The sequence below is a fragment of the Lagenorhynchus albirostris genome, chromosome 6 (genome assembly GCF_949774975.1).
Source record: "Lagenorhynchus albirostris chromosome 6, mLagAlb1.1, whole genome shotgun sequence".
Classification (NCBI taxonomy): domain Eukaryota; kingdom Metazoa; phylum Chordata; class Mammalia; order Artiodactyla; family Delphinidae; genus Lagenorhynchus; species Lagenorhynchus albirostris.
Window position 1 is genome coordinate 83,325,991 of NC_083100.1, and position 9,047 is coordinate 83,335,037.

Consider the following 9,047-nt stretch of genomic DNA (forward strand, 5'->3'; position numbering starts at 1 on the left):
AAGGAGACAGCTACCAAAGTCTTTGAAACATACCAGAATATACAAGAGTCAATAAATATTTTCTTGACTAGGGAACAAACTCTTTGTCTGATGTCTTGGGTAAGATCGGTAACAGGATATAGCAGTTGCCAATTGTTGGTAGGTATTTTATTCCAGTAAGGAACAAATTGCCTACATATTTGAGTAACACTTATAACAGAGTATCTTTCCTAAGATTGATTTCTAAGAAAAATGAAAAGATGCATCATTTAAAATAAGATACACTTATAAGAATGTAATGAGAATTAACAGAACGGACACATCACAGAAGCAGAAAAGGTTTAGTCCTTTCTGAATAACTATAACTACTAGGCTCTAAAAACAAGCTTTATAAAGTTTAGAAGGTAAGACATTCAGAAAGCCTGAGCTGCACAATCTGTTTTCCTAATTGAATTACTGGACTACAGCAGGCTACATCTGACTACAAGGGATGAATACATTATTGACATTTTTATCTCACATGTCTATTCTTAAAATATTTTACATTCTTGCTGAGGTGTGAGAATAACTTACATTTTAGCTTACATTAGAAGGAGGTCAAATCAGATAGACTTGCATATGTTTGAGATGGAATTTTTTTTGAAGCATTGAAAAAATTAACTCTTTTGTATTTCCTTATTTCATGATCGAAAGGGAGGCATTTGGTGTTTCTTTGAACTAGTCTGGCAGTTAAAAATACTTTTTTGTATGGTTTAGCTATGCTGTTTCATAATTTAAAATTAATAGGTGTAAATAAAGGAAAATGAAAGACCCTTTCTCTACATTGGTTTCAACCCCATCACATGAAATAAGTAGAATCACTAAACTGAATGTTTTACTTCAAGCCTGAGAAATCTGCCAGCCCTGTCTTTGACTCTTCATTGTGGATATTAAAAATGTTTTGACACAGCTTCAGGGTCAGTTTTAAAACAAAATGGATTCTGCATCCCCCTCAGAGGTTTCCTACAGATTTTATAGCCATTTTCAGTGATATTGTCAAAGTAAAAGGTCTACCAGGCTCTTTATTATATGCCTTATTTTCTGGCATTTAGATGCACAACAAAACCTTCCTTTGAAATAAAACTCAGTGTTATATTTGGGATATTTTAAATATTTCTATAACTTTTTATGCTAATAACTATAAGAAGTCTCAATGACTTAAAAATAAATGCTTTACAAAATTATAGCTGCGACAATAGAGAAATCTATGTTGTAGTAATTGCTGGTTAAAGGTGTAGAGTTTAGATTAGATTCAGACAGAATCAGATTGAGACTGTTTATACTCCCAATAAGATTTGAAAAGAAGCAAAATGGTTGAATTCTGTTGGATAAGCAGTTATTTGGGGGAAAATTTTTGATAATTCATGTGTTAATGTTTGTGCTTATAGATCTGCTTTTTGTGTGTAGATACATTCCATAAGGTCCTTTTATTTTTGAGCATACTCAAGTTTGTATTTCAAGTTAGTTAATTCACTTTGGCTGGTCAATCAAATATATTTTATCCCATTTTACTTATTTAATATACAGATGTCAAACACTAAATTAGTTGAATTACAAACATAATTGCTTTTTATTGAGCTCATGGAGTAAACAGGATCATAAAATGAGGTATATAGTATATGAAATTAAGTGCAATTAAAGGATGGCATAGGGATTCAGGGACAGTTAATTTAGCCTAGGTCCATAGTAAGGAAGACTTTACAGTGGGAAAGATTCCTGACCTCAAATATTGAATTCTGAAAAGACAGAAAAATCAACTCAGTGGGACTAGGTCAAAAGTATTCTACATTCATGGTTATATAACCTCCAACAATCCAGCTAGCTAATTCCTTTGTTGCCATGGTACTAGGCTAAATTTCTTTGGGTAAAAACCACTGTGCTTTTTCTTCCCTGAAAAATACCTAAAGTTAATGTGGGACTCTAGCCAAATTAACCATAGAGAGTACCTTATCTGTTAGGTTAGCCAGTGGGGGACTAAACCTGGTTTCCTTTACTATAAACTACCATGGACTGAAATCATACTCACTCTCCTACAGTATTTCTATAAATATATATTCACAATGTCCACATAGAGAATTAATCAACATGTGTTGGTTTAATATTAACAATGGAAAACAATGAGGAAATTCAGCAATAGGCACAACCTTTTCATACATAAATTTGCAATCAACAAACTTAGAAATAAAAGATTTTTTAAAATGCTCCTGTTGCTTTTCTTGAATTTCCAATTCTCTATTTTTCTCTAAAAACATGAAAAGTAATTTAAAAATTAAACTACAAATTATTTGGTGTTATAGTTCCTATTAAGGATTCAGTTTCCAGATTAGACTGTTTATTATAATATGCCAATGTAAGCTATTAATCAATGAATACATGTTTATTGGTTATGTTTAAGTATTATTTTCAGGAAAATAAATTTATGCCTCTGAGGCAAATATCAAATGAACATTTGTCAAAGATTCTGTTTAACCCATTAATTAATGAGTGAACCAGTCAAGTTAAATCAGTTCAAAAGACATTTGATGAGGTAAGTATAGAGTTAATTTTAAAAAGAAATATTAGGGTAAGATTAGATGAATAATAAATATTTAGATATAAAACTGAGTAATGTCTTATATGGCCATAAATGATAACTTGTCGGGTTATTTCTTTCATTGGACAGAAATTATTTACATCTCTCCCTGACAAAAATCTACAAGTTAACCTCTGTTCCTACAGAGTTTTTTAAATGACAAATAAATACAAAACCAAGGAATAAAAGAATACCTAGTAATCTATTGCTTATTTCTAAACTTCAGGTAATTTTTTCTGATATTTATATGTAGGTGGTATGGCCTTTTCCTACAAAAATATTGCTCTGAAATAAAGTCACTGCACTGGCATGTCAGTGTGGCTTGGTTGGGCTGGTGAGGCATTTCCATAGTGCACCAAAGTAGACAGTGTTCTTGGCTTTCATATTAGATCACTTACTTAAAATTATTGGTGTGATCAACAACTTATTTTGAATTAATTTTTTTTTTCTAATACGTTCTCTAAAAATGCCCTGATAAATATAGCTACATTAATTCCAAAGGGAAGTTAAATCTTAGCGATGCTTATCTTAAAGAGATGAATAAAGAACAAGGAATCTCCTCATACCCAGGGAATACATAAAAAGTTTCCTGTAGTTACCAGATGCTTGTTACGGATTGAACTGTGTCCCCAAAAAATTCATATGTTAAAGCCTTAACCCCTGATATGATTGTATTTTGAGATAGGGTCTTTAGTGAGATAATTAAGGCTAAATGAAGACATAAGTGTGAGGCCCTCATCTGAATGGACTGGTGTCCTTTTAAAAAGAGGAAGAGACATCAAGGATGTGTGTGCATAGAGGCAAGATCATGTGTGGACACAGTGAGAAGGCAGCCATCCAAGCCAAAGAGAGAGGCTTCAAGAGAAAACAATTATGCCAGCACCTTGATCTTGAACTCGCAGCCACCAAAACTGTGAGAAAGTAAATTTTTGTTGTTTAAGCCATCCACTCTGCAGTGTTTTGTTATAGCAGCCCTAGCAGACTAATACAATGCTTTTTTTTCACTAGAATATTTATGTGGTATTAAACATAACCTATTTCCTATGATAGCTAAAGCTGGTATTTTACAGTTTGTATAAATTCAAATCCAGTTGGTCATCATCACTTCATTGCTGGAAGTGCAGACTAGACAAAATTGAAAAACAAACAAAATAAAACTGCATAATGATTTACCAAAATATTTACTGTAAAATGTCTTTAGCACTCTCAGCTCATTCCTTTGCCCTTGCCAGAATGTCTCTTCTATTTTTTTAAACCAATTCATCCTCTATTCTCACTTCTCAATATGCATTTTCTCCATTCCTTGAGCTGAAGCAAGGATACATTTCTTGTTTATTTCAATTACTTCTCAGAGAAAATACCACTAGTTTCAAAGAGTCTGACTCCATTGGACAGCTGGTCATGTTTCTTTATCCCAGCTTGCATTGCTTCTGGCTAGTTCTACTCACAAGAAGGTGTTGAATAAAAAGGACAATTTGAATCACAGTCTTGTCTTTCTAAGGCTTTGTACAGTGATATCTGTTCATATTTCTACAAGAAGCTTAGAGATAGACTAAATGTGACAAGCCTGCAACTGTCGCCAGGCACAAATACTGTTGAAGAAGCCAGATCCTGGCTTTTGGTCAGTGATATTTTATTTTTCCTTGAAGGATGGTGGACCAATGTATAGGAAAAAAGAATAAGTAAATATGAAGAAAAAGTCATTCATTTTATCCTATTAGTACTTTAAGAAAAAAATGTTTGTTAAAAATATCTGATTGAATTCTTATTATTTCCAACATGCTACACAATAACAAAGCCCTATTACTCCCCCTTGTCTTTGCTTTCCTTATCTTTATTTTTCCTTATTTCCCTTTTGAATTGTCCATGCACTGTATTTCTTTTAAAAAATAAGATCACTTATTTTCCGCCCACTCATTGACAGTCTGCAATTTCCAACCTCTTCTGACAGCTTTCCACATGATAAAAATGTAAAGCCTGGTTGTGTAAATCTCTTATGGAAGCAGTGCAGTGTAAAGTCTCTTTTGTAGGCCAGAAAAGGAAAGTCAGCCACCACTGTAGTTAATGCTTGTTAAATGAAATAAAACATAGGCACATCATGCTTATTCACTTGGTTTGTTTCTTTGAGCCCCACCTTCACTGCTAAATCATCAAGAGCAATCCATATGTAAATTAAGTTATTTATTCCAGTAGACGGGAGTAGCAAGTTATTTAGTGTGTTTGTCTTTTCTTTTGAATGGATAAAATCAACTTTCACTGTTAATTACACTGATTTTACTGAGGTAGTTAGAATATACAGTTTGCATGGCCCCATATGTTGGATGCATACACTGAGCCTAGGGGAGTTTAAATGACTTTTGTAAGATCACCCAAGAACCATTGGAGGAATTCTTCCCCCAGAACAATGATTTTTCCATTTTGCCATATGGCTTTAGAAACCTATACTTGATCTTAAGTGTATTTCTCCAAATAAGGGTAATCAGTGGTCAGACATGTGGTGAATTATTAGGCCGCTGCTATTACTCTGGAGTGCTGTTATTTGGGGGCTTATGAATAGGAAATGTAAAGTTATCTCCAAAGGGATTTTATTCTAATGTTCTTTCAAAGAATGAAAGCTTTTCTTTGAAAGGAGTTAGGATGACAAAAACCTAAGATTATTGGAAACCTGATAGCAGATCTTTCCTTGGCAAGATTAGTGTGAGTTATTACTAGTAAGTGGTAAACAGGGTTAATTCATTTTCCTTTTGTAAGTTGAACCTCAGAGAAACAGTTGCCGAAGGCATCATGGCAGATCATTCAGTCACAATGCATTGTATTGAAGAAATATGGTACCTTTTTAGCCTTTCCATCTAGTATGCTACAGCTAGTCTCTCTACCTGGACTGAACATTAGATATTTTGATTGTTCAAGTTCTAACATAGCCTCGTGTTGGTGGATAATTTTAAAGCGTCTTAATTTGCATAATTTCACTAGACTGTTTTCCAAGAAATTAGTAGGCATTAAAATGCACTTCTTCTCATAACGTCAGAATTCTTAATATGCTATACAGTTTATACTTAGCCATGTCAGACATTTTCTTCCATGGAGTGATAACCTTAGTGACTGTGTGTGAAACCTATCTTTTTATTTCTAAATACCAATTTCAGTAATTTGATTTAAGAAACCAAAACGATAAGGGTTCAAGAAATAGACTCACAAATAAATGGATTCTACTCTTTCTGGCTTCCTTATGAGTAAAGAACTTTCCTACCATGTAGATTCTATGTGCTTTTCACATAAAGAAATGGTCTCTCTCATGATAGATGTTCTCCCTCAAAGTAACTTCATTGCCCAAATCTCAAAGGTAGCATTTGACTTCCTAATGATTGTGACTTTTTTTTCCTATTCACTAATGGGATAATGAAGTCTTTGTTTTTTAAGGTATCATTTATGGGGGTATATGTAATCTTATGGGACATTGACTTTGCTTAATCAAAGAACATTTCATAATATATCATAGAAAATGCAGTAAAGAATTTAGGGATCATAAAATCACATCCTAAAGACAGCATTATTTTGTTGGTGTGAGAGTTATAGGTAGAAAAAGAAAACTTGCATACCTACCCTGAGGTAAATGCAGGCAGAAGAGTGAATCAAGTGTGAATGGGATTCTTCAAATATATTTTAATCAACTGAATATTTTGTTTAAATGCATGTAATAACACTTGGTGCAACTCATATTCAAAGGTGTTTTCCATCTTTTATTGACATGATTTGCATCTTAGGATATTTAAGTATAGCAAAGTGGGTATTTTTATTCATTTAAGGAAAGGTATTCAATAGGGCATTATTATTTTTGCTCTTAAAATTGGTTGTAAAGATCATGTGCCTTATTTTGAAGCCAAGGTTTTAACCCGGGGGTGCAGGGGTGGTCCCTTTATGTTGCTGACCCCAGGGAATATAGTACTGTAAGTATTAGTTAAGTTTCTTAGAATTACAAGTAAATGAAAATATAAATAAAAACAAACCAAGAAAAAACAACTCCAGCTAGGTTGTAGATCCAAGAAGTAGATGAACAACCAAGAATCCAGATCCGGGAACATGAACTAGAAGCTTTCATAGATATTCTCTTTAAATTACTGTAGTTAAATTGACTCAGTTTTAAAGATGTTTAAAACCTGACCCCTCAGTTACAAATGTCCAATTTCTAATGATATAGAGAAAATTAGCATGGCCCCTTGTGCAAGGATGACACATAACTTCCTGGGTGTTCAATATTTTTCTTAGATGACAGGCTTTCTCCTGCTGCCTGCAAGCAGAGGACTCAGCTCATGAGCAGGAAAGGAAAAAAACAAAGGAAAAGAAGGAACCCAAGTAGCTTAGTGTCGAACCTTCTTGCCCTTTACCTGTGTGCCTCTGAGCTTCCAAGTGGGGTAAAGCTGTGTATATGTGTTTTGTTTTATTTATGAAATTGTAATATGAAAACATGGATTCAGGAAAACTGTTTTACCCCCTTAAGATTTTTGTGAGAAAAGTCTCCTTGGTTTTACTTATGAATTGTTTTTTCATGGGGCATTAAAAGTAAAATAGAAATTGGATACTGATGATAGGAATTTGATCATTTAAAAAATACTGACCTTAATTTTTTTAATTATGTTTATTTTGCGGTAGAGATATTTTCTCTCAACTTTGGTCACTTTGCCCAAAGAAAATAAATTATCGACATGGTACTTGCTTTCTTTGTGTATTTGTGTGTACTTTTCTGTGTCCTAGGCATCTCTTCAAATTGGGTTATTGTTGCATGTGATACGTGCTGTTTCCTGATATATTAACTTACTTTAGGTAGTAATAGAAATAACTAACATTTTTCCAGGCAATGTCACGTTTAGACAAGCATCAATAATTCTACCCTAATAAAACAACAGCTTATTCTGTATCAGGCACGGTGCTAAGCTGGCATCTGCAAAATAGTAGAGCCTATGTAGTTCTAGAGTTACATATATGTGTAGAGACTCATTACCGACTGAAGAAAATGTTGTGTGCCCTCTGATGAAATGTTTGAACTACTCTGACAAGTACGTTAATGGGCTCAAATCAACTATGAGTATTAAAGATAGAGATGCATCTTAACTTTACACAAAAATGATAAATTAATGAAGTATTTTTAAAATACACATTTGATTCTGAAATTAGAAAACAGCACACATTTTAACAATTTTAAGAAGTTAACTACTAAAAGACTTATAAAAACTATTTTTATAGAAAATAGTTATGCATCTATTGCATAGATTACACCAGTTAAGTAGACAAACACCTTGGCATGTGCCTTCTCCATTTTAACAAAAAAAGCTTTTATTCTGCCTATTAGCTGCTCATTTAAATAATTTACAAAACAGATTATCTAATATATCTGAATAAACTGTCTTTACAGTTATAAACTCCTCCGTTGGGGAAAAAAAATATTTGAAATGTTTTTATTGTGATTTGGAGCAGGCAAACGACTGAATTTTACTTTATCCTCTGAACAACATTCTCTGATTCCATACTTGGAGCTGTTTCATCAGGCTTCATCAACCTGTCATTAAGACATTCTCTATAAAGTCAAATATATAGTCTCTTTATGACAGTGAGTTACCAAATGCTTAAAACTATTACATTACTGCATGACCTTTTTATCCCCTGAGTAAATTACTTGTGTTCTTTATCATTCTTCAAAGGAAACACAAGACCTGAGCACAGCTCTAAGCTAGGCAATTTTTACCCAAGGGTTCTCAGGCTTCTGATTCTGCATCCTTGTTCTCCACTTCTGGACATTTCTTTCTGTCTGCCTGAAATTACATCAGTGTCCCCCTGTACACTGTTATCAAGGAAGGATAGAAATCTCTTTCCAAGAACAGCAAATGACTGTTTGCAATTTCAAGTACTACTTTTCTGGCAATGCTTATATTATATCCACTATAAAAGAGATCAAAGCCTTGAGTTTAAACTTGGGTCTTAACGCCATTGAGAATATAGTATAATAATGCAATCAGGCATTTCTTGAGGAAGAAAAAAATAATACAATTTTCCATAAAATTTTAGAGAAAGACAATATCTGGGAAAGCTATCCAAGGAATATGCATTAAAAACCACACAATCAAATGAATAAACATGTTAGAGTATAATTCTGGATATCAATAAGGATAGATTTTCTTAGATCTAGAATTTTCCCTTCATCCATGTGCAGAAGGTCAGCCTGGTTTAAAGCATGTTATTTTCTAAATACTATATATATTTAAATCTTAAAACTCCTTTTTATTTACCCATAACCTCTCATTAAATGCAGAACTCCGAGATGGTTACAGCATTCCTAGAAAGTGCCAAAGTAGACTACTGTAAAACAATTAGTTCCTAGCTTTGAGATGCTATATCCTTTAATTTGTGTTGCATTTATTCTGTAAGCAATGTAAATTCCATTTTTGTATTTTTTAAGCAAAAA

The 9,047-nt window shown here is 33.2% G+C and overlaps 1 non-coding gene across 1 annotated transcript; it reads left to right on the top strand.

The window, feature by feature from the left end:
- Positions 1–6,747: 6,747 nt before the first annotated feature.
- LOC132522482 (U6 spliceosomal RNA) lies at positions 6,748–6,851 on the top strand. The gene has a single exon (XR_009541226.1). It is a non-coding gene; the product is annotated as a U6 spliceosomal RNA (small nuclear RNA).
- Positions 6,852–9,047: the final 2,196 nt, after the last annotated feature.